We start from the raw sequence: 27,229 nt of genomic DNA on the forward strand, positions 1-27,229 counted from the left end.
ATATGAGGTTGGAGCTGCTGAGACTACTACTGCTGCTGGCACACCATTTTCTGAGTTCTCAGAGAAATGTTTCGGCCAGGAGTTTTGGGGACTTAGCACCCGTATCACGGCTTTCTCCAGTGAATCTGTGTGTATTGGTCTAGATGTAAAATCGTGTCCAAATGTGCATCTTGTAAAACAGAACAGTGCCAGTCCATGCAATGATCTAGCCTTTTGATTGGATTTTTTCAATCATGGTATTTGGTTAGGAAGATGGGCTGATTTGCTGATTTTATTTTTTCTTAATATCTCTTGCCTGCGTTGTTCCAATGGTGGCAAGGAAAGAAAATGAGAATAAACTCAAAATCACAAAAAGAAGGCTGTGGGCACCAGGTTCCCTGGGCTGTGGGTCAGGGAGGGAGGAGGCCCAGCCCGTGCAGCGTGGGGCGAGGAGAGGTGGAGGGAAGGAGGATGAGTGAAAGCAAGACCCGCTCTGCTCTGGGGGACTGTGAAGGACTCAGGGCCATGGGACACCCTGTCCAATAGAAAGTGGGTGAGGGACGCCCCTGAGACAGAGAGGCTGAGCGAGGTCGCTGTGGAAGGCCGGCTCCCACCCACACATGATCAGGGAACACCCCACAGCTCTCCCTCACCTGTCCCAACTGGAAAATCAAAACCACGACCAAATCCCAACGACACACCAAAAATGGAGGGTTCTTTGTTAAAGAGATGACAGAAGTCTCTGGAGAGAATAAGGGCATCTGGCGTGGATGTTGGCATCCTACAGCAAACATGTAAACATCCTGGCATTTGCAGGGACTTGGGCCCCATGGCTGCTCCCACCTGCTCACCACCAGGCAAAGTCTGCCGCCCACATGTGTGGCGCTCCATCCGCTTTGCCACCAGCTCCTTCCTGGGTACAAACAGACTGCCAAGGATTTCCTGACATTGAAGGGAAGCCCGAGACGTGGAAGAGACACAAACAAACCAAAACAAAACAATATGGCCCTGGAGCAAGCAGAGAGTTTGGGAGCAGTAAACACCATGTCAACAAAACAGAGATTCCAGACGACATTGTATCCAGGAAATACGGAAGGGGTCCCGGAGCCAGGAAACACGGAATAAGGAAACGCTCCCGGAAATCGCATCCACTGAGGCCAAAACAAACACGTGGTGGAGAGAGGACATGCTCAACATGAGGCATCGTAAAGAAGCAGAACAAGAGAAGGAAAGGATGAGGGACATGCGAACCAGGGGGCGATGAGCCAAGAGTCACAGAGGAGAAAACAGGTGAGGGGGGAGCAGAGCAGGAAAGTAAAGAATAATTGGCGCTCACAGCTCAGAAATGAAACCACAAAGTCTTAAGTTTAAAGAAAACACTACAACACACAGCAGTGACGGCGGCGATGGTTAAAGGTTACTGAAAACCTACTAAGTGCCACACCCCTTTCCACACAGTGACTTAGTAACCTGCCCAATCAATCCAAGGGTAGAACTGCTATCAACCTCATGGGTCAACTGAGGAAACAGAGTCTGGTGCAGACCCAAGTGAACTCGGGCATGTGGGGCCCACACTTCCCAAGACCCTGTCACTTAGACAAGTTATTTTGAGATTTAAGGAGACTGAGGATAAGAAAAATATCCTAAAACCTGGAGAAAAGAAATGGAAAAGATTACCAAAGAATGTCCGGACACTAAACTGCTATTAATTCACTCAGAGCAGCCTGTAAAATGCTGGGAGACCATGAAGTAATAATTCCCAAGTTTTGAAGAAAAATGATTTTCAACTTATAATTTCATTCCCAGCAAAGTATCTGTGAACTCTGAGGATACAACAGCAAGGGTATTTGGGGGGCCCGCAGGGGGTTTTAAAGTTCACCTCCACATTGTCTCTCCTGGGGAGTCACTTGTGGAATGTTCCAGTAGATGGAGACACTCAGCTCAGAATGGAGCAGGGGAGCAGGAAGAAAGGTCCTCAGGAGACGGGTCCAGACAGAAAGGGGAATCGAGAGATCGGATACTTGGAGAAGTCGAAAAAAGTGCAGGATGAGAGAAAGTCAGATAAAAGGAAGGGAATCCCAAAGGGTGGAGGGAGGGGTCAACATAAGAATGACAACGTAAATCAGGTGAACTCTTTGTCATGACAGTGTGCCACCCCGCACCAAGCAGAGTCAGTTACGCTTATGGAGAAAGTGTCTTATTACAAAAATAAACATGAAGTCAGAGAGAATTTTTGAGGAAGGTCCCTTTTCTTGGGAGCATATCCAGGATGATTTGGTCCATCAAAATAGGGGAACAAAGAAAGACAAAAGGAAGCCATGTGGGTTAGTCAGTTTCCTGTTGCTGTAACAAATACCCAAGATAATCAACATATAGACAGAAAAGGTTCCGTTTGGCTCACAGTTGTAGAGGTTCCAGGACATGATGGCTTGGCCCCTTTGCTTTGGGTGAGACGGCACATCATGGCGGAAGTGTGTGGTGAGGCAAACTGCTCAACGCGTGGCCAGGAGCACAAGGGAGGAAGAGTCCCACAGTCACCTTCAGGGGCGTGCCTCCCAGTGACCTGAGACCTCTCACTAGACCCCACGACTTAAAGACTCCTCCCCCTCCCGGCAGCACCACCCATGTTCCTGGGGGAGACCTTCTGGAACCAGGCTACAAGCTCCCCAGGAAGCCCGGGATGCAACTCATAGCAAAACCAAGAGGTGGGGATGGAGGGCTAGCCCAGGACAGTGGCCGAGGGGCACACCCAAGACCCACCAACCCAAGTTAGCCAGGAGGACGAGGGAGCTCAGCACCCAGGAGGAAAACCGAGAGGAGAGAGAACCTGATGCACTGGGAAAAAAAAAAAAAAAAACATGGAGGAGACGGCTCAGTACAGGGGAGAGTGGGGATGAACTGCTCCTACAAACCAGAGGAAAGAGGCCATGGTCGACCCTTGGAAAACTAAGCTGCGCAAGCCACAGGTCGGCTCTTACCCAGGTGTCAAGGCCAGGGCAGCAGGAACCCCCTCCAGCGGTTTCACAGAGATTCAGAGATGACCACACTGGGGAGGAGGGTGGCTGGGCATGTGGGGACGTCACACATTCCCATGCAGAACCCCAACGAACAGCCTGGAGCATTGTTTAGAGAAATACGGAGGTGCACCCCGAAACTAGAGCTCAGAGGAGGGAGGAAAGCAGCGGAGCAGGGCGAAGACTCCACGCGGACGGTGCTCGTCTCAAGCCTCTGGGAATCTCTGATTTTAAAACCAGGGACATAGATCCCAAAATAAAACCAAAATTTAGGTTAAAAATTTCAGCACCATGGGTGCTGTGGTCTGAGCAACCCTGCTATTTTTTCCCTAGATGTTTTACAATTAGGAACCATTGTTCTGAGCTACGCCTCTGCCATCTCCCTCCACCCCCAGGGCTTGTCCTTTGTGCCCTGGGGGCCACTCCCAGAACAGCCTTAGAAGTCGCTGACCTCATTAGGTGACATCACTCGGTCCTGTCCCTGGAATGATGTCAGTAAACTGGGCCCATATGACTTTAGTGAGACCCCTTCCTAGGCTCAGGCACACAACTGGGTGCTTGCAACCCAGCCAGAAGGGCCGTAAGCATTTGAGAAGAAATCTGTGTCCCTGTGGCCAGAGCAAGAGGTCACAGCTCCAGAGTGGCTTCTTTCATAGCTCATCTATAGAGGCAACTCCTGAGACTCAGTCCCTGAGCAGATATCCTTTGTACCGTCGTCACCAGGTTGAGGGGCCACAGGGTGGAGGAGGGCTTTTACCACCTTCCATGGGGAGGGAGATCCTTCGGCTCCCTTGGGCCCATCCTCTCCTGTGACCACGTCCATGAAAACCACAGGGACAGATGACACTTAAAGGGCTTCTCTGCTCTCTAAAGAGCTCATTGCCCGTGCTGCCGGCTGAAGAGCCTTCAAGTTCAAGGGCTGCCTTCACTCCTGGCCCCTTCTCCTCCTGCGAGTGGTCTCTGTCCCATGTGGCAGGTGAGAGTGTGTATATTGTACCCTTTGCAAAATGGATGTGCCTCTTCAAAGGAAAGTGCTTGCGCAGCGGCGTATGTTCCCACTGACACGTTTCCCGAAGCTGAGGGGCCCGCTCTCCGTCGGTTACGTTTGCTCTCAGGGGTGACCTGGGAGCTGGAGGAAAGACATTTTTAGACTGGATTTTATTGGAATTTTAAATGCCTCTAACTGCGAATGCACAGGGAGGCTTTGGAAATGGAGGTTTTAAAGACTTCAAGAGGGCACAGCTAGACCTCTCGTCAAAGGCGGCACTTTCCCGAATTATATTTGGTGACAGGGACACATGGAAGCCCCAGGTTCCGCCTGTAAATCTGCCTCCATCTGGTTTCAAGGCAAGCCAAAAAAGAGAGCAACGAGGGGAGGGAAGAAGGGAAACATCTTGCTGCAAGAATAGATAAACAGACTCACGCCATGCCCCACCAACAATTTACTCCTCAGAGCATCGTAAGAGCAAGTAATGAGCCACACACCCCGTCCCAAGAGTCTCCGCCCCCACAAGCGCATCTTAACACTTTCCCTCACCACCTAGAGCTCAAGGGTACCCAGCAATTTCCCGTCATTTCCGTAATGGCCAGAGCCCTGAAACGTGCAGTAATAACAAACAAAAACACACCATTATCCACGCACAGGTGTAGCTTCAAAACACAAAGATGTTTGTCCAGGACTTTAAAAACAAAATTGCTTTCAGTCGGCCAAACTTGCTTATTTTTCTGCCTATTTTCGTTCAATTTGCCTTAGGCTAAAGCTGTTGACGGTCTGGATGGGCACTCTAGCCGCACAGACCATGAAATTATGGAAAGCAAACTGGTTTCTCCTCTAACCTCAATTCTCTGGGGCCCAGGGGGTGATGGACAGGAGGTCTGCTGCACCTTGGTCACCTCTCCTCCTCCTTCTTCAAGCGGTGGCCTCCCCAAGGAGATCCAAGGAATATCCTTACTAGTGCAAAGGAACCTTTTATCATGTTTTGTTCCATCAGCAAGAAACATGCCTCCCACAAAGGGTTGGTGCCAACAGGTGAGAAAACTCCGTGTCCATCGCTCCAGGGGCAACCAAGACAGGCATCACCAAGCCGGGAGTGACCACTACTGGCCAATGGGCCCTGGGCTCTAAGTCACGATTTTTTTTTTAAATTTGTTTTAACGCTAAACACTTCTCGACAGCCTTGTGGACAAGAGTCCAACGCTTCCCTATCCTTCCTCGGTTTTCCAACTTCTTTTCTGAGCATTTTATGGGGAAGTTGGGAAGAGGGATCTAGAAACGGCTTGGCAGACGAAGCGGCCAGAACGGCGCCCAGGGTGGAGCGCTCTTGGCAGCTCACAGACTCTTGGCACAGGTCCTCCAGGCCCCGGGGACGGTGCTAGCTGAGCTTGGGCATCTGCCCGGAATTGCTGAGCGGAGCTGGGCTCACATGCCACTCATTCTTGGCAGGCGAGATCCCTCTGCAGCCTGCCAGGGATCAGGCAGGACGTTTTTCTTCCCAGAGAAAGAGGGCATCTTGCCAGCCTGCCTCCCGTCACCTGGGCAGGTAGGGGCTGAGACCCCTGGTCCTCACCGAGCTGCTTGGAGACCCAGCTAAAATGGGCTCCAAAGCTGAAATGAAGAATTGGACGCTTTTTCTTTGAGAAGTCCAGATAAAGAGGAGAGAAAAAAATATGGAATAGCAAAAGGCAAGGGTGCAGAGTCAGGAGGTCTCTCTCCCTCCACTTGAACTACATTTATTTTATAATATTATAACATTTATTATTTATTATTTTGAAACCTCAGAAGGAATGGAGACTTCTTCCATCTTTATCTCTAACAAAGTTTTCACTAACAATAATTACTATTTTCTCTCTTAGGCCCTTCCTGTGTACCAGATGGTGTGCTGAGTACCTTAGATATATCACCTGATTTAATCCTCCTAAATGATGCCTTAAGTATATTATGGGATTGGATCCTCCTACATCCCAATTTTACAGATGAGGAAATTGAGGCTTAGAAAGACCAAAGGGCTTGTTTCCAAATCACCCTTTCTAATTGGTGGGGCCGGGATTTACAGCCAGCTCTGTTTAATTATAAAGCACCTACCTTTAAACACTTCTTTGTAAATCGCCTGTTGAATGAGAAAGGCGGTTGGGATCCTTCCTTCCTCTCTGTCAGCTCCCAGGCCAGAGTTATTTTGGGAGACTCTCCAGGGTGCCTCTGTGGGGCATCCAGACGGAAGCTGACCACTTCCCCAGCCCCCTGCCCATCACGCACATGGAGACTCTCCCCACACCCAGACTAAAGTAAACCCATCACTCCATGCTTAATCAAAAGCTACCTGGCCAAAGGAATGAGAGAGAAAATTACTCAATCCTCTTACATCTTTGATTAAAAAAAAAAAAAGAACACAAACATCATTGAGGCTCTGAGTATGGCTGATACCAAATAGGGACCCAGAATTCCTCTTCCAGATGGGATTCTTTCCTCTACCCATGGATACCCCATTTGCTGCTGGGCTCTGGGTAAGACACAGATAGAAATCAGCTATGGCCACTGGACCCCTCTTTAGGGGCTAATCATCCAGAGGAGAGAAACCATGGATTTATAAACAACTGAAATATCGGGTCAGGGCTCTAAGCAGAGGAAGAGAGAGGAGGGGCTGGGCAGGCTGAGGAGGGAGACATCCTCTCTCGCTTTGCAACCTGTTCAGGAAAGGTGGTGTTTGAACTAGATTGGGAAGGACCAGGAGGGTGCGACTGTCACGGGATGGCAAGGGCACCTGAAGCAGAGGTGTAGGACACCGGCTTCAGAAGCCAAACCAGATGGAGACCTCAGCTGACCCCCAGCGGCCAACACCGCACCCCCGGGGCCATGGACTACATATTTGGCTCACTGCCTGCCTGCTTTCTCAGGATCTTGCAGCCATGCACCACAGGCAAGGTAAATATAGATATGGGCAGAGGAGTGACGACTGTCCAGCAGGAGAGTAAGGCAGGACAGCACAGTGGCACCGAGGCTTTGGGAAGTGGTGGAACAGGGCTCGAACCTGAGCACGCTGGCTTCAGAGTCTCGTGAGAAACAAGGCAAGGCACAGGGCCAACCCTGTGATGTCCCTGCCAGGCCGAAGCCTCCGGATTCTGGTCAGTAGGAGGCTGGTCACAGGCTGGGAGGGGCCTCTGCAGCGAAGCTGTCCTGGGCAGCAGCCCCTGGTGTGAACCTACGTGACAGTCTCTCTGGTCTGGTGTGAGCCATGGCACCCCAGCAAGTTCCCAAGGGCCAGGCCGGGCCGCTCCAGCTGTGGCTGGGACGCTCCTTAGCAACGTCTTTCTCTTCTGCCTTCCTCACTTGGTGGGCAAACCCGGGCAAGTGGGCTCCTGCCCCAGAACACGAAACGGAGAAACCTTTCCAGAGATTCAAAAGAAGCTCCCCACCCCACAGGGGCAGGAGCCTGGCTGGCAGGGTCTTCCTCTCCCGGTGGCCTTCGGGGACTTGGGCTTGGCCTCGCGCCTGCAGCCCACCCTCAGTGAGATGAGCAGCCTCCTCCTCTCCGCCAGCCCTTGTCCTCGAGCGGACTCCCTGGTGGAGCCCATGGCAGTAATTACTAATGCCTTGGCTCATTAGAGACTCTTCCCACTTGGGCAGGGGCTTGGCAAAGAGTCGCAATTTGGAGCTTTCTGTGTACAAACAAACTAACCTTGTAAACCCGGAGCCAGGCGGCAGCAGCTGGGGACAGCCCCGCCCCCACCCTGCCCTGTCCCTTCCCATGGCTCAGCTGCCTTCCGCCCTCCCTTCCAGAGCAACCCGCCCCAGCGGTCTCCTCTTCCAGAGAACTCCCTGGGGGTTATGGAATACCCTGTGCGGGGGGTCCAAGGAGGACTTCGCAGCTGATCCATGACAGTTCCGCAGAGTGTCCTTCTCGCATTTTCCTCGATTGCTTTGTGATGGTTTAATGACCCTGTCATGCTGGCTGCTGGGGCAAGCAACTCTATGAGCTTTAGGCGCAGCATCTCAGTTTCCTAGACAGTCCGGGAGGTGGACACAAGCGTCATTCTTTCTTTATGTTGGTGGCAGGTGGGGGTGTCCCTGAGGCCCAGTATGGCTGAATGGTTTGCCAAGGTCACAGGGAGTAGGGGCAGCTAGAGGAGGCTTGTCGTGCCCAACTGACATCACAGGACGACATCCATTGGAGGGCGATTTGGTGGCTACCAAATAGTCACCTAGAAGGTGACCTTGTACTACCTGGAAAGTGACCTTGCACCCATTCTCCTATTTCCCCATCACAACACGATCCTCTGGTTTTGCTCTCTGGGGCCTTGATCAACTGCACAGAGACCCTCTCTTCTCCCCCCACCCCACCAACATCGCCTGTCCCCCTCGAATCCTGCAGAGTCACCTTGGGGACCAGCCACACTGACACCAATTCTGCACCCAGCTCAAACGGAGCTTCCAGCAGGGGCTTTCTGGTGCAGAAGTCTTACTGAGAACAACGGTCTTTTCTCTGCGACTTAAACCCACTCCCCAAATTTTAGCAAAATCACAGAGGACGGCATCCTTCTGTCGTCTGGGGGCAGCCTCCGCTTGGATTCAGGATGTTAAATCAATGCACAGAGCAAACGGAAAATGGAGACCCGGCTTCTCCTCTAGAGGTGAGGCAGTGTGGCCCACAGAAGCCCTCCCTCGAGAGCTGGGAGTCCACGGAACAAACCAGGGTGAAATGACCAAGGGGTGGACCTAACCGCGACCACGCTCTATCCCATCAATGAAGGAGAAATTCAGCCGGCTTCCAGCGAGAACTCTCAAGGCCTCTGAAGCAGAATTTCTGAAGGAAAGCCTTAGGTGTTCAAGATGCTTGTGAAAGGTGTCAGTCTTGAACCTCAGGAGGCCTCGATTCCCAAAGTCTTTGATTTTCTAAATTTAGCTTTTTTTCATAAACATTTCAGACAGGAGCCCAATTTTTATTTCCTGGAGAACCTCCTACAATCAGAAAGAATGTCAGCTTTGAAGAAATACCTGGAGCCTTCCCAGGACCCAGAGCCAGACACCAGCCAAGCTGTCTGACTTTACATCTGTGTGTTTTCATGGGCCCTTGGAGAGGAACATAAAATTTTACTATATGCTGCTTATCATTCAACAAGTAATTACTAAGCAGATCATGTGGGCAAGGCCCCCCTCTCGGGGTGCAGTGGGGGAAGCAGAGATGAGCAGGCATCACAGGGTGTGTGCACAGCTGTGTCCAGTGTACCTGGGCCCAGGGCTGAAGTAAGGTCTTCACAGACCCTAAACAAGGGAATGGTTTGTTATCCACTCCAACCCCATACTATGGGAGTCAAAATGCATTTTTAAAAAAAAGTAAAATGGCATTTTCAAACCCATACCCCAAACTAAGAACATCTGAATTGTATAGCTTCTTCAATAGCATCTGTGTTTGTATGCGTGTGCGTGTGTGATGCACATGTGTAAGCATGAGCACGTTCACACGTGTGCGTGGGAAGCAGGGCACTCGGAGGACAACTTCTCGGCAAAGGTGGCATTAGTCTGAGGTTTAAAGAAGGACGGAACTGTGGGTCATTTTTCTGACTCTCAATTTTCTTGTTTTATTGCTGCCAGATTGTTTATGTAATGATTATGAACAACAATTACACAAACCAGAACTCCAGACTACGCTTACATTGCAGGAGGCGTGTGGTCAAGGAGAACGGGCAGGCGATCAAGGCCAGCATGCTCCAAGTTAAAGAAGAAGAGAAAGTCCTGGAAGCCAGAAACCCCAGGGGCATCATTCAGAAAGGAATGTGCTTTTAATATCTTACTCTTGTTTTGAAAACAAATTCATGAACAGGCACCATTATTTGCTAGCTTCCCAGTATCTGGGCACACCTGCTAGAAGAGACACAGGTTTCTAACATTGCTTCTAGAACTTTCACTAAGACAAAATTGTATGCTGGAACAGCTGGCCAAGCACACCTGCCCCAAAGCCAGCCTGGCAGGTGCACATCCAAACTCCCTGCACACCAGCACGTGACCGGGGCAGCTCCGTTCATCTTTCTGAGCTTTGGTTTCCCATATTTATTTGGAGAATAATAGCTGTATCTGGTCTGTAGGGTTTTCAAGATGAAATGAGACCATCCGCCTGAGTGCCACACCTTGCTGAGTGCCTGGCCTGCCGGATAGTTCCGTGAGTGCCTAGATTGTTTCAGCATCTGGAGGGGGATCCTTCTAAGCCCACACAGCATCTTGACCTGTTGAGGACCTTGTTGGCCTGGTGGATGATTTCTTTAGCCATGTTTAATAAACATGGGCAAAAAGATATCCCATGTGTCCACCACTGACTTGACTTTACCATGCTCTGTCATGCAAGTTGGGTCTTTTTACAAGCAGAGCCCCAGACTTTCAGAACAGAAAAGTGGCTCAGACCAAGTCCCCAAGTCCGGGAAAATCCAAGAACTTTTGACTTGAATCCATGTCTTCCCCGCTACTTGATACAACCTGTTAAATGTCTTCATCTCGTGGATGTCTTCACTAGGATTTATTTTGTAACAGCAGGAATGAGAATCGTATTATCTCCCACGATGAAACGTGCACACTGTCTTTTCAGGTGCAGCAAGACTCCGGCCAAAAGGTGGGGGATGAGCTCTTCTTTGCTCTGCTGGGGCCCCCGCTCGGGCAGCCAGTGGCTGGGAACAGGAGGCATCTGACTGAACTGCCCTGGGTCGTGGTCTCCTCGGTAAACAATCATGAATCAGCGACGGGATGGGCTCACCCCTCAACAAACCTTTATGAAGAGCGTGAGAACTCTGGGCAAAAACAGATCAGGTATTTCACCCCTGGTCCCTCCAAACCTCACCAGCTGCAAGGATCATTTGGGATTCTGGTACCAGAAGGAAAAGAGACACAATACAACTGGGCAGGTTAAAATGGGACACAAAACCATAAAGCTTCTTTACTAGGAGTTTAAATTAGATAATGCAAGCAGAAAGTAGACTCTAGTTAATTAAGAGTCACGTGTAGATTCCCTGTTTTCTAATAACTGGGACATAATATTTTATTATTACTTCCGGGGTCACCTCACAGGATGCCCTCAGTTGCTGACCCCAGAGTTCTCCTCCTGCACATCCTTTCTTACTGGGATGGGCCCTAGGGTGGGGGGCCCACCCTACTTCCCTCTTGTGCTCAGTGGGAAGTGACAGGTGAGAACACGTAACCAGGGGCCTGTTAGATGAAGGAATAACTAGAATCACACAAAGTCCTAGGAACCACATCAGGAAGTTAAAGAAACCAAGGGTGTCCCTACTGGACCAGAGAAAAGAGGTCCCAGGGTAGACAGGCTAGGGACCTGTGTCTTACGGGCTGCCACACATGGGGGGACATGCCACCAACTCCATGTCCTGCTCAGAAAGGACACTGCAGCCAGTGGGTGCAAGCCCTCAGGACACAGCTTTTGCCGTAACAGGGAGGGCGCACGTGCCTGTGGCTAGGTCCCAGCAGGTTCTCCCCCTTCCCCCAGGAACAGACCCTGGTGTTGCTCTTGGGAGACGCCCTCCTCCATCCTCATTAGGCTCAGCAGCCTGAGCCGCTTCTGTTCCCCCCTTGGAGGGTGTGGACCCTGCTCAAGTCCAGGCCAATCAGCTCTGTCTTCAGGACCCAGTCCCTGGCGGGTGGTGGCCGTCTCTCTGTGCCCTTGGCCCCCCTGTGACACCACGTTCCCAGGACACTGGTGGCTTCTCACCTTGAGCACCTGCCACATTGCTCTGCTTTTCTGCCCCAAGTCCCTCTCTGAAGCCCACCACAGAACCAGCTCGTTCGATCCAACTCAGAGCAGCTGGGGGTGGGAGAAGGAGGGTACAAAGGCCTCTGGAGAGGACCCCCACCAGTGGGGACAGGACATCTGCCTATCGGTGACCATGGTGCATTCTCCACAGTTTCTGGGAGTTGCTTGTGGGACTGAGCCTCCTTCACCCACGGCAATCATCGGCTCCATAGCACATGGTCTCCCTCCTCCCTCCCTCCTTCCCTGGGCTCAGCTGACTCCCTGCCCTCAGGTTCTAGTCTCAGGCTGTATGGGTGACTGGGTGAGGACACAAATTAAGTCATTCAGGAATAGACATATTGTCCGGTGGGGCCAATGATAGAATGAAAATCCCAAGAATCGAAAGGGAGGCATCAGCCCGGTCTCATGAAAAAATGAGCCTCTATTTGTCAAAAACCACTAAGTAGATCCAATGAGGAAGAAACAGAGCTGAGATGGACCTGGATATACCCTCTGATTCATGAATCAAACTGTGCCTGAATCCCATCCCACTTGTTGTCTAGTTAGGTGACCCAATAAATCCCCCCTTTAAGCTTAATTAATTTCCAGCTTTGTCCTCTATCACTTTCAGCCCAAAGATTCTGAACTAAAACCACACACACACAAAAAAAGTACTGAGCTCCCTGTAATCGAGGATATTCAAACAGAACACAATCAAACACCAACCCGCTGCGTTGGAAAAGGTTTTTCCCTTCCACACTGATGTAGCTCGAGGGCTTCTGGAGGCAAAACCTTCCAACTCTAAAGTTATCTGATTGGCTGATAAAAATGAACAACCCTGTGCAAAAGCTCTCAGGCTAAGCGCCGAACAAGTGATGGTGGCCCCTGCTTGGTCCTTCCTACACGGTCCCCCCAACCACGCACATTTCACGGTCAGTCACTACTTACTTCCCCTGCCATCTCCCCACCCTCCTCTCTGGCAGACTGGATAGTCGATATGTACTTGATTCTATTTTTTGCCCCAGAACTGTGATGGCTTCAGCCTCCACCTGCGTCACCGACACAGTGTTAGTACAGGGTCCCCCTCAACAGACGCTGATTCTGAGCAGGGATGGGCCAGCCCAGTGGAAGGGGGATCCACGGCTTTCTGACTACTAAAGCAGTAACTCCAAGTACTGTCCCTCCTCTCATGGAAGCCTCTCATTATCCTGATGGCAGGAAGTTTCAGAGTGTTACCCACAGGCTCAAGGACCCTCCCTCTCCAGCAAGGGGGGCTGCATTCATATTTATTTGGGCAGGAAGAGCTGCGTTGTTCAAATGCAGATGGCAGCAGGGAGAAATTGGTCTTAGCCTTTTTAAAATAGTAATAATTTTAAAATCAGCCCTATTCATGGTGAAAATGTACCCAGAAGCCCTTGTCTTTAAGAGCCCTGGGGCAAGACAGCGGGAACAAATCACAGATTGGAGTGAAGTCCCCATCCATGGCTGGGTGGAGGGGACTCGAGCCACCGAGTGCTATAGTCTGAATATAACCAATACAGGCTATAGGATATAGATTATAGATTAGAAATTAGAGGTTAGTGAAATATTAATTAGTCACATAATAGGGTTATACAATAAGTGTTATAGAATTGGTCCTGTTAAGTCACTCCATCTGCCATAGTCACAATACACAATCCGGTCACAGTTAGACACAGGATTGAAGTTGCTAACAATAAGATATAGATTATGTAAGGTGAGAAGTGTAAGCTCAGAGGTCTATCATAGTTACAGAGGGTTACAGATAAGGGTAGAGATGGATACAGGTTACTACACAGTAAAGAACAGAAATGACTATAGACAAGCATCAGTAAGTATAGCATAGGGACTCCACCTTGTTGGTTCCGTGAGAAACTTGCTACGAAGGCTCTTCTCAAGGTGTTATTTTTACATTGTTTCTGTGTAGACCCGGACAAATGAGGATGTACCTATACCAATGAGGGTACAGACCCCCATAAGTGAGGATTCGGTTTTCTCTTCTTGCTCCGCTCTCTGCATTTGCAGCCCCTGTGTTCCACCTGCTTGCAATTGCCACAGTCTGGCTGCAGCAAAAGGGGAGGGGGGGTGACGAGCAACCTGTGTACATTGACGCAGCAGGAGTGGGAGCCGTTTATGGTCGGACAGGAGGGGCATATATACATTCCACACAGCTTATCTTAATTAGCATAAACTAGATACAGCAGTCCACCAATAAGAAATCTCCACACTTAATGGCTCGCTGGCCTTACTTCACAAACCACTCCTTCTGGCATTTTGCCAGGCGCCACCCTGACTTGTTGACAGACTCTAACAGCAATTTGAAAAATTCCATAGGAAAGCCCCCAGGGAATGATGCTCTTCCCTGTTTTCTTCCTTAAACACTTTGATCATAAACAACTCCTGTTCTTTCAGAGAGCTACTCAACGAAAGCAGTCCCTGGCCAGGGTAAAATGGGCAAGATCCAACTCTTTGATTTGTTTCAGATTCGGACGTGGTGTGTTTTCTGAGCGGTGTCCCCCATCACACTGCCCTGACGTTTGGAACCAGAGACCCCAGGAGGAAAGACAAGGGGAACGTAGGTGATGACCGCTTCCAACCTGGGTCCAAGAAAGAGAGCCCCTGATCAGAAGGCACTCGTTCGGGTACGGTCAGCAGCAACAGCAGAGAGGAGAGGCAGCTCGGGAGGACGTAACTGATAGGGCCCCTGAATCTCATCCACTCAGGGAAAGTTCTGCCTCGTAAGCCACGAGACAAGTTTGCTTGTTCTCCGCGTTCGCTGTCTTCCCACGTTATCTGCCTACATAAAATGTGACAAGGGCCACCTGTCTTAATTTATTTGTTGGGTCTGATGAGTCTCATCCATTTAGCAGCAGAATCGTGAAATATTTATTTCCTTTGCACAAAGGCCAGGGTTTCTGGAAACTTCCAAGTGGGTAAGAGCGGGCTGTGTGTCTGTCTGTCTATTTTTCCATGTGAAATCTACCCTTTTACAGTTTAAAAATAATACCTTAAGAAGAGCCATTTTTCTCCTCCCATGGGCTTCTCGGGAAGTGGACAGTGACCGCTATGCAAGGCCCATCACGAGAAGAACATGGGAGGATTAAGGAGACCTCAACGTGCCTTGACCCTGGACCTCCAGCGTCCACAACTGTAAGAGGATAGATTTCCAGGAGGTGTCCTGAGCAAGCTCCATCGAGATGCCTATCCCCCGGAGCCACAGCCCTGGATTGCTCCCGGCTCTGCCAGGACACAGCACAGCCCACAGATGGGCAGCCAACCGAGAGCTCAGCCCCTCTTGCCAACTCTCTCATGGGAAAACGGGCACGTGGAGGATTCTGGGGAGGCGCCGGGGGTTGTGCATCTCATCTAACTAGGGGTGACGCAGACATATCCCCAGTCCCGGGGGGTCAGAAAAAGGCTGGAGAATTGGCTGGATTTTTAGGATCAGCAGTGTATTTGCTAGACACAGAATCACTGGGACCAGAGTGTCGGAGGGACACTGGAGCACAACACTGGGGTCCAAGAGCCAGAGGTGTATCCAGCCTCTCTGTCCCCTGGCTTCTGGTGAACACCCCCGTTAAGCCCCCCTTTCTAGGCACCAACACACACTCAACCCTGAAGCCACCCTCACATATTAACTGTGTGGATGCGTACTGTGAGTGCCCCCCGTGGGCACCAGGCCGTGCTCCGGGACGCAGGCCACAAGGAGACACCAAGTCTGCCCCTTTTAGGAACCTGTGGTCAGCAAGGCGACTGGTATGTTGGGAAGCAAGGCTCCGACTTCGTTCCCTGTTGGGCCTGGGCCACGGTCCGCTGGACGATGGAATGGCTGATTTCAGCCAGCCCAAGGCTCTCAGGACCATGATTTCTAACACCAAGAGGCTCTGGGCACTAAATAGGGTCAGATGGACCAAAGAATGGACGATGCAGTGGAGGTGTCCTTAGGCGGCCACGCATGCTGCCGTCCGTCCCTGGGGCTCCCGGTCTCAGCTCTGCAGAGGGGAAGGGGTGAGGGAGATGGCATCTGTGGTGGGCTGGACTGTGCCCCACTCAATCCATCTGGCGAAGCCCTGACCCCTAGACCCTGAGAGGTGACTGGATTGGAGATGGGTCTTTCAGAAGGAAATTAAGTTGCAGTGAGTTGTCATGGCGTGCCCTAATCTAGTCCCAATGCTGTCCCTGTAAGAGGAGGGAACTTGGACACAGTGACCCCAGGATGCACGTGCACAGCCAGCCAGCCATGAGAAGAGGCAGAAAAAGGACAGCCATCGGCCAGCCAAGGAGAGGCCCCAGGAGACTGCCAGGGCCTTCACCTTGGACTTCCAGCCTCCAGAACTGTAAGAGGATCAGTCTCCATGGTGTAGGGCAGTCGGCCTGGGGCGTCATCACAGCAACCCTAGCAACCCTCGCAGTATCACTTCCTCCTCTCCTGTCTCGGTCCTTAGAGTCCACTTGGGTGGACCCTGGAGGAGCCCTAGAGCCAGCCCCAGGCACCAGCAGCCACTGATGGCATCAGGAGCCGAAGCGCAGTCATCTAGCTGTGCCTCTTCCACATGGAGAGGGTGGCACCAGCCCTCCCGCTGCCCACAGGCTGAGTGCTGGGCCCCTGGTCCCAGTCGGCCCCTCGACTGAGCGCTTCCAACTCCCAGTCCTTTCTCTGCCAATCCCCCATTCACTCCAGCATCCTCCTGGTACTTCAGATCCGACACTCAGCACCAGTGCGCAAGCTCGGACTCCGGCTCCTTGTCCTGGACCCTGGTCCTAGTCAGTGTGGCTGGGACCTCCTGGTCCTTCGACTGTGAAGGTGGCCTCGGGGACAGCTGTGTGCACTCTCCACGCTCACATACTGTTCCCAAAGCTGCCTCATCTCCAGATGGCACAACGCTGTGAGCCAAGAGCCAGGGTCTCTTTCCTGCTAGTGTCTTCCCTGGACCCGCACGAAGCCGGGCACGCAGTGTGGCCTTGATGTGTAGTCGGGTGATCAGACTGTGGGCTGGATAAGTCGCAGAAGAACACTCTCTAAAAACTAGGAATTCTTCTGAGGCAGGACTCAGGAGTCAAGAGGGGGCAGTTCAGATTTATTTCCCCTGCAGTGAGTCACCAGGATGGTGGCAGGAGGTCGCAAGACTCCGGAGCACATCCTCGAGTGACCACAGACTGGGTAAAGCACCGTGTCCCCTGCTGATTCCCCCAAGTGGCCGATACCAGTGCTGCCAGCAGCCAATCTCCTGCCTCCTGGCTTTACCGTGGCTCAGAGTCCTGTGAGCCTTTATTTTAATGCTGCACAGAAGGCACACACTGGGACGGACAGCAGTCCCAGGGAATGCTTTTTCTCAGCGCCGTAGGCAACAGGGGCCTCCCATCACCTCTGAAATTGTTTTTAGCACCCAGCGGTCCTGTATTAACCTCCTCCCCCCATTCCTAGTCTTTTTTCTTTGCAGCCTTCACGCCTGAAATAGTTTTGCATCTGGACAATGAAATCGAACTTGCCTAAAGGGCAAAGAACAACATACAGTTGTAAATTGAAAACTTTCAAGTTGGAAAGAGGTCACCGGGAAGCCAAGAAATGGCAAGAGACTGCTAAGATTTAAGCAACTATGCGGTCACTCTCTGAGGCCCAGTAGGGACAGCAGAGGGTTCTAAAAAGACCAACAGACCAGGAATGGGAAGACCCAAGATGGATGGACAGCTCTACCACTTGCAGGCTGTGTGACTGTGCCAAAAACACCCGACTTCTCTGATCCTCCTTTTTTAAAAAAAAATTTACTTTTGAATTTGTAAAATATGAACAACTTGTTTCTGCTGCATATCTCACAGGGCAATTTTAAAATTCAAATGAGATCCTCGCTAAAATGCCTTGCCCTCTACATAAAAGGAAGACACAGGTCTCTTTTTGTGTGGTCTGTCTTCTGAGGTGGCGAAGGGATTCTCAGCAAGGATTTCTGTGTGACAGAGCTACCTAAGCACCTCAGCCTGGTGCTGGGAATCTACTGGGTCACCACCAGTCCACACTAATGACCAGACCCCAAGTAGGAATGGCCATGGGGGCACCCTTGGGGCCCCTCATCAACATTTGCTCCTAGAGCAAAGACACCATTAACAGAGAAGCTGTGAACACCACACCTATGAGGAGCTTCAATGTCAACCACTCCCAGATCCCTTTAGAACACATAGACTTAAGTGAGGAAGCAGAGTCAGAGGCTGCACCCCACATACCCGGCTGTGTACTACATAATTGCCTGGGTGCTGGGTTTCAGAGGTAATGAGCAAGGAGGACTCATTCTTTTGAGACCTACAGGAAAAGTGAAATCTTCAAGCTCTGACACAATATATGTTGTATCAAAATACATGGATTATTACCAAAGAATAAGGGGGAAACTGTACTAGAAACCCATTTGGAAATATAATTAAAAATTCACAACAATCTGATATCCCAGAACACACGGACAAGAGAAGGTTGTGCCCCAAACGCCCACCATATAAGAGTAGAAGAGAATCCGTCTCAACAGAGGCATAAAACCCAACACAGGAATACAAGATTATGGGCGGGGGAAAGATAACATAATACCTCCCAAAGTTCAAAATTCACCAGAAACTGATTCCAAAATATTGAAGTGGATGAAATACCAGATAAAGAAACACAAAAATGTTATTATAAATTGATTGATGAATTTCAAGAGAATACAGAAAAACAATTAAATGAATTAAGGAAGTCATTGAAGGATATGAATGAGAACTTCAATATGGAGAACCAACAGAAAGCTTGACAAAGAACCAAACAAGCCAGCACAGCGGTGCATGTCTGTAATCCCAGCAGCTCAGGAAGCTGAGGTAGGAGGATTGCGAGTTCAAAGCCAGCCTCAGCAAAAGTGAGGCCCTAAGCAACTCAGTGAGACCCTGTCTTTAAATAAAATACAAAATATGGCTAGGGATGTGGCTCAGTGGTTGTGTGCCCTGAGTTCAATCCCTGGTACCCACCCCACCAAGAAAAAGAAAAAAAGAAAAGAAAAAGAAGAAAAAGAAAAGAAAAAGAACCAAATGGAAATCTTGGAAATAAAAGGCAGAATAAATCAAATAAAATGTTCAGTTGAAAGTATCACTAATAGAGTAGAGACAAAATGTAGAAGACAGAATCCCAGAGCTGGAAGACAATGTGCCTGGCCTTCAACATTTGGATGGTATTTAGAAAAAGAAAATGACTAACTATGAACAGGATATACAAGAACTCTGGGACAATATTAAGGCATCATATTTAAGAATCACTGGAATCAAAGAAGGTTATGAGACATAGGCTAATGGTCTGAATAACCTCTTCAAGGTAAAAAATAACAGAAAACTTTCTGAACTTGGAGAATGGATTGAACATCCAGATAGAGGAAGCATTCAAAACACCAAAAAGACAAGGTCAAAGACAAATCTCTCCACGACACATCATAACTCAAATGCCTGAGAACAGATCAAGCATAGAGTTTTAAAAATCTCAAGAGAAAAATGTCATGTCACATTTAGAGGCAAACCAATCAGAATTACTTCTCACCAAACTCTAAAATCCAGAAGGGCTTGGAATGTTGTGTTCTAAGCACTGAAAGAGCAAGGCTATCCTTCAGAATCAAAGAAGAAATAGAAAGCTTCTAACACACACACAGAAACTAGGAGAATTTATGACTACTAAGCTGACATTACAGAAAATATTTAAAGAAATGCTGCACACAGAAGAAATCAAAAGCAAGACCCAGTACTCACAAATCTCATTTAAGAGAAGCTAAGAAAATGAGAAACAGGACTGAATTGAACAATCAAAATAAATAAAAATGGCAGGAATTAATAAAAAGCTTTTTATAAAAACACTAAATGTAAATGGTCTTGATAGGCCAATTAAAAGGCAATAGCTGGAAGAATAGGTTAAACAACAAAACCTCAGAGACTCGCCTCATAAGAAAAGACAACCACAGGCTGAAAGTAAAAGGGTTAAAATTACTATACCCTGCAAATAGAGCCCCCAAACAAGCAGGAGTAACTGCTGTCATGTTTGACAAAGCAGACTTCAAATCAATACTAATCAGAAGGAACAAAGGAGGTCAATTCACCCTGGTAAAGGGAACGACCCATCAAGATGTAACAATAGTAAATCTTATGCTCCAAGTGTGGTACACCAAATTACACAAAACAGACACTACTGGAAGTCTCAGACAAACCCCAGTACAATAAGACCGGGTGATTTCAACACACTTCTCTCACCAATAGATGGGTCATCCACACATAAACTCAGTAAAAATTCTTTAGACCAAAAAAATACTATAAGTGAAATAATTTAATAAACATCTACAGAGTAGTTCATCCAACAACAGCTGACTTCCCTTTCTTCTCAGCTGCTACCATGGAATCTCCTCCAAAACTGACCCTACTTTAGGCCGCAAAGTAATTCTCAGCAAATACAAAAAAAAAAAAGTTAAAATTCCTTGCATCTTATCTGATCATAAAGGAATAAAGTTAGAAATCAACACCAAAAACAAAAAACTACAGAAACTATAGAACAGCATGGATATTCAACAATATACTTTTGAATGATGAAGGGGTGATCGAAGAAATGGGGGGAGAAATTAAAATTGTTAGATTTACACAAGAATGGAGAATAAACATACCAGGACCTCTGAGACACCATGAAGGCAGTCCCAAGAGAAAAGTTTCCAGCTACGAGTGCCTCCATAAGGAAATCAGAAAGGGCCCAAACAAACAACCAAATGATGCATCTCAAGTCCCTTAAAAAAAAGAACAAACCATTTAAAAAACAGAAGAAGGAAGGAAATAATTAAGAGCAGAGGCATTTCCTGTGGCGGCTGTATCCCGTGAGCTCAATGCTCACCCGGGAGACTTAACACAACACTGTATTCTCTCCAACCCTGGAGTCTGGATTTTCACATCAAGGTGTTGGAAGGGTCTTGACCCCCGTCTTGAGGGGACAGCACCTCCTCACCTCCGCCAGCCTCCAGACGCTGTCTGTTCTGATGCTGCCTCTATCTTCACATGAGTTTCTCTGCAGAACTGATGTCTCCCCTCTCTGTTGCCTTCTGTCCCTGGGTTTAGGCCTTAACTGGATGATCCAGGATAAGCTCATCAGGTGATTCTTAATTACACCAACAGATAGGACATCTATTTTTTATTTCATCTATAAAAATGTTTCTTTCCAAACTAGAACACCTTCATAAGGACTGGGGGTTAAGCTGTGGGTATATTTGGGGGGACCTCCATGGAACCCACAACACCCCAAAGCACATTCCCAGTGACCTCCTTCCTTCAGCCACACCCTACTGCCTATGGTTACCACCCAGTTAATTTACATAGTGGATTAATCCACTGATTAGGTTACACTTCTCATGATCCAATCTTCTCACCTCTGAAAATTCTTGTGTTGTCACACACGAGCTTTCGGGGGACACCTCAGATCTAAGCCATAGCAGGTTGGCCAATGGAACTCGGGGACTGAGAGTAACACAGGTGGACGCAGTGAGGCCACCTTTTCCAAAGGTCTTCAATGGCAAGAGGAGACTCTCCCTTCTTCCTCTACTGAGTGAGCGTCAAAGGCAGAACCGCGTGTGTGTTCTGTGCCCAGGATCATGGTAAGTGACATGATGCTACAAGTGGAACTGAGAGCTCTCTCCCTGACCTCAATGAGCCTCCACCAGAAAGGAGGAAAGACTGAAGGTAGGCAAAACGTATTTGATCAGATGCCAGGCTGAGCAAGGAGACCAAGAGCAAGCCACTAAACAGGAGGGTGGCTTGGGGAAGAAGTCGTCCTTGAAAGAGGGACAGTGGCCTTGGCCTGGGTCCAGAGGGACAGAGAAGGGAGGCCTGGGCCACATGGGAACTGCTGCAGTAGAGGCCCAAGAGAGAGTCACAGAGTGGACAGCTGGTCCAAAGCTGTGAAACCACAACTATGTCATTGTCCCCAAAGGAAGAAGCTGGTTGCTCAAGTGGTGGCATGGAAATCCTGGGGACACGCCAGGCTGCAGCTGGCTTGCTCCATGGCGTACATTCCCAAGGAACGTCCACGTCAGTTTGTGGCCTTACACCATGTCTGCCTTCCACCCATTCCGCAGCTTCCCCCTTCCACACGGTCTTGTCTGGAAAGGTGATACCTTCAATCTCTAAGAGAGCACTAATCGAGTTATTGAAACCAGACTCAAGACAACACAACTAGGTCACAGAGCAGTGGCCGCCACCACCAACCAACCAACCAATCAACCACCACCAACCACCACCAAGACAGGCATTCCAATCAGGTAGAACTTGATGCATATACATTTCTATGCAAAAGCAAGGACCAAACATTTTAGATCGTAAGGTGCAACAGGACAGGAGCTTACAAACAAATGGAGAGTGTTTTAGGGGGAAGTATTCAGAAAAAAAAAACACTTTGATAATTTAGACACTCCGAGAACTTAAGAGCTACAGAGCACACGAATGATAAAATGCATCTGGCAGATGAAATCAGCTATTTCATAGTCAGGAGACTCTGGCCTCCACGGGACATGATCACTGGAAGGGACTCTTCTACTGTGAGAGGAGACCAAAGCTTATCAACCACGGAGCTGGGTGAGGTAAGCCACCAGCCCCCGGAGCCTGTGTCTCCCTGGTGGTCACAGGAGGGTGGTGGGCAGGAGATGGGACGACTCCACTGATGGGCGTCCTCATCCAAGGTGGCCTTCTGGGTGAGACAGAACTTGAAGTGACCCACGCAGAAGGACTTGTCAATTCCTTGGCCGTCGGGGCTGGGGATGTGGCTCAAGCGGTAGCGCGCTCGCCTGGCATGCGTGCGGCCCGGGTTCGATCCTCAGCACCACATACCAACAAAGATGTTGTGTCCGCTGAGAACTAAAAAATAAATATTAAAAAAAAAATTCCTTGGCCGTGGGGGTGACGTTCAGAGAAAAATGTGCCTTTTACTGACCTACTCAGATTGTGCTCAAAGACCCGAGAGTCTCCTGAGATTCCTCTCTTCTTTCTGCCCCACATCAAATTCTTTCCCCTCTTCCTTCAAGACGTGGTTGGGATCCGACCACCTCTCGTCATTTCCACTGAGACCTCTCTGTCACCTGCTCCGGTTCCTCTTGATTTCTGTCCTTTCTCTTCACACACGTGGACTTGAATCCCCACACCAGGAGGAAAGGATCCATGGCACCGTGGATGGGTTCCCCAATAGACCCACACCAGGGTCTCAGCAAATGTCTTCAGTGTTCAAAAAGCTCCTGGGGGACACCTCGTGTCTACACCCCAGCAGGGTGGCCAGTGGGGACACCTCATGTCTACGCCCCAGCAGGGTGGCCGGTGGGGACACCTCGTGTCTACGCCCCAGCAGGGTGGCCGGTGGGGACACCTCGTGTCTACGCCCCAGCAGGGTGGCCGGTGGGGACACCTCGTGTCTACGCCCCAGCAGGGTGGCCGGTGGGGACACCTCGTGTCTACGCCCCAGCAGGGTGGCCGGTGGGGACACCTCGTGTCTACGCCCCAGCAGGGTGGCTGGTGGGACTCAGGGACTCAGCATGATGATTAAAAGCTTGGGTCCCTGATACAGATGGCCTGCACCTGGAACCCTGTCCCCCATTTCCTGGCTGCGTCATTGTGGATGCTTTGCTTTTGGTGACCTTGGCCCTGGTTCTCCTCCTGTAGAGGGCACCCCCTTTTCTGTTGAGGCCACTTCTGTGGAGTCGTTGCTCCCAGGTTGGTGGACGCTGAAATAGATCAGGAGCCCTGTCTACCACAGTGACCAGTTAGCTGACCAGTGCAAAGGCTTTCCCTCAATTAACCATTTTCTGAACACGTCTCCTAGTAGACGCATAAAACCATCTCCATATCTGACCGACACCGTCAATTACTTACTATCCTTTGATCAAGGGGCAGGCGTGAACAAACCCAAGCATCCAGGGTAGGCATGGCTTGATGGAAGCGCTTCTCACTCTCCATCTCTTGGCTCTCCTTCCTGTGGGTGAGGCACCATCCTCAGCCAGCTCTTGTCTCATGGTGGCAAGATGGTTGCCATGGCTCCAGAGCAGACATATGCCTCAGTTGTGGTTTAGTCGAAGAGTGCAAGAGTCTCTTTACCAAATGCCCTCTTGAGCCTCTTCTCTTTGCCTCCCTGTTCATCTCTGATTTTCACCATAGTAGAAGACTGTGATACTCGGGTTAGCTCAAGCCCTGACCCACTGCTCCCTAAGTCAGGGCTCAGAGCTGAGAGAAAGAGAAAGTAGCCTTTGGCAACTGAAAGGTACGTGGTGCCCAAGGCCAGAATCAGCACATGTCCCCTGTCCTGAGAGCGTTGCTAACCCCCTCCAGCTAGTCTCCCCTGCCACGAGGTGTTCACAACCCCCACGGTGCTGTGCACAGGAAGAGCGTCAGTTATGTGTGACAAGGCACCTCTGGGCCCATGGGAAGGACAGGCACAGAGCATCTACTAACCTGACCTCAAGCACCGCGCAGCCCAGACTCTTGTCATAAATCTCCTAGACGAGGCCAAAGCCTGCCGGGGGCTGTCCCCCACTGCCTGGCTGTCTGAATGCCTCAGTGTCCCTGTCTCAGAAGTGAGCTTCCTCCTCCCCGCTCCAAGCAGGGCTGGGTGGAAACTGAAGTGGACCATCTGCTCCAAGCCCTTTGAACCATGGTGCCTGGCATGTGGCAAGACTCGGTAAAGGCTCAGAATTATTATTGCCCTTCTTATGATTAGCGAGGGACTGCAGCGCTAAGTCTGGTGACACACGGCAGACACACGCCACGTTATTGGGTCTGAGAGTCCTTTCTGTCAAGACGAGTGTTTTCCTTGAGTGTCACACATGGGGACACTCACAGGGGACCCACCCGGGATTGGGTCAATGCACCTCATCCTGACATTGCTCTCGTCCTTGTGTGACATCGCTAGCACCAAGAAGGCCCAGGTGCGGTGGCGGAAGACGGAGGCAGAACCATCCCCAAGGGCAGCAGTGTCAAGACTGCAGAGAGTTTGACATTTGCCCCAGTTGAGGTGTCCCTGAAGACCCACACAGACCTCCTGAATCTCCGGGTCCCGGTGACTCCCATCTCTGACCCCCCCCCCACAGGCCCCGCAGACTGCCGAGGCCCAGGCTCCCGACTTGGGTGCTTCAAACCCAGAGCTGCCAGGCTGAGCTTGTGACTCAGTGACAGTGTGGGGACAGAGAGGAGACTCTCCCCACCTCTCAGGTCCAGCAGGCTCCACTGCCCCCCACAGACCACGGGCTGCGCGGCTTCTCATCCTACAAACCCAGGAGCGGCTGCAGGAAGAAGCCTCTAACAGGGTGTGAAGGCTGAGGTGCCCAGGGCGACGTGTCATCCAGTGTCCGTCCACAGAAAAGACTGAGACCCTGGCTTTAGGACGGGTTTCGACAACAACAGACTGTCCGAGGCGACCCCACACTGGGCACCTCTCTGTTTTCCTGACAACGTGGTGAGAGATGCCAGGAAACCAGCCTGCCACCTTCTCTCACCACCCTTTACCCCTTTAGAGTCAAATCACAGGTCGGATCCTCTGATCAGCCCACAAATAACTCAAGGCTACAAAAACACCCCCCAATGATTGGTCACTGTCCTCTGGGACCCTCTCCATCCCCCGACGCTCAGTCTCCTCTGTAAGATGAGGGGAATCGATTACGTGGAATTCATGCCATCTCCCTGGTGGAGCAGCCCCAGGGATGCCCTGGGGCGGGGGGGGGGGGACAGGCCAACCCTCCACAGTGCGTGGCCCTGGTGCAGCGCTTCCCTGGCCCTCAGAGCCCCGTCTCTGGCCCATGCGTCCATCTCGGTATGCTCCACGTGGAAGCCTCACTGAGCCAACTCGGGACAAAGGAGCAGAGAGGGGGATGCATGCTGGCATCGGGGACTTCAAACTGCCTGCCTTTACTGTCCCCGTCCAGTCCCTGGTGGACGGTGAACATCAGCCCAAGGAATGGGCCAGGGTTCCTGCCGGAAGGTGGGTTTGATCTCTGCTGTTTTAGAACCCCGAGGCCTCAGGCCCTGCTGATAGACTGTTTCTTGCTGCTACCAGGATGAAAATACATTTTTATGCATAAAAAAAGGATCTAACACAGGCTCTGACACTTGGATTTGGATCTAAATCCTGTATTTTTTCTGTTCTTTTGGAAAATTGTAGAGAATATGGCTGACCGTCACCTGTCCCAAGCTGTGTTTTCCATGGTGACCCCAAATGTCAGCTCCCTGTGCCTGCCTGGCCTCAGGTCCCCTGGCCCCTGGGGTTAGACTCAAGAGTCAGGAGAAGGGTCTCAATGCAGCCCCCCACCAGGCGCACGTGCAGGAACCCTCTCTGCAACCTGGGGACTTGTGGAGCATGAGTCCTCCATCTGCATCCATCTGGCCAGTGGGACCCGATGGCCTGGCCCCTCTTGGCTGTTCATCAGGTAGCCCTGGAGAGCTGGCCGTGGGCCACACAGCTCCCGTGAATCACGTGTGACGAGAACCTTGATGGTGTGCGGCCCGTGCTGTCATCTCTGCAGAGGAAAGAGACCAGAGATGTTGAGTGACTTGTCCAATGTCACCCCTTACCAGCAGGGACAGCCAGGGTGCAGACCTGGCTCAGACTGGAGGAGGGGCTGTCTTCCTCCCCTGCCTCCCCAGAGGCGAGACCTGCTGAGTCTCATCTGCACAAACACAGCCCTACAGGTGGGGTCCCTGGTGTGGTGTGTTGGGGTGGCTGCTGGGAGGGGACAGGGAAGGTTACAGGAGGTCATGAAGACAGAGCCCTGGTGACGGGAAGAGGCTGTATAAGGAGGAGGAAGCGAGGGAGATGGTGGCCTCCCGGCCACGTGAGGCCACAGTGACAAGGAGGCCATCTGCACCCCAGGAACTGAATCTGCCTGGATCTGGACCTCAGCCTCCAGGGCCAGGAGAAATAAATGCCAGTGGCTAGGCCACCTGCCTGTGGGGATCCGCAGCCAGAGCTGCCTGGGACAGAGATGTGACAGAGAGTGTGTCCTGGAAGGACGTGAGGTGTACACACAGCAGACCTGGCCTGGAGACTAGCCCCTCCAAATGCTGCATAAACTGATGTCCCCTCTCCAGGTCACAGTGTCATCATCCATGAATTGGCATAAAAGCAGTAGTGACCTCGGAGAATCCTGGGGACAAAGTGAGAAAAAGCTCAGCGTTTGCCAACACACAAAAAACTCTCAATAAACAGTAGATGAGAAAGTGTGCTGACACCGTATCTAACCCAACGCCCTGTCTTCACTCCTAGTGACCAGGGATTGGAGGTTCCCGTCTAATTGGGTTCCCAGCCCGATGTCGGAAAAGAGAACTCCCAACCAGTCCCCCCAGTACAGTCGGTCAGAGCGTGCACGCAGAGCAGAGGAGGAGAGGAGGGAAGACCCAGGGTGCCTCCTGGATTTACCCCCAGGAAGGACCTTGCCCTCCTCTGAGAGCTCGAAGGCTGTGGAGCCACCACACACATGTGGCTTTTCATGTATGTCTGCAGCA

The sequence above is a fragment of the Spermophilus citellus genome (assembly GCF_964194105.1).
Source record: "Spermophilus citellus genome assembly, chromosome: 9".
Classification (NCBI taxonomy): domain Eukaryota; kingdom Metazoa; phylum Chordata; class Mammalia; order Rodentia; family Sciuridae; genus Spermophilus; species Spermophilus citellus.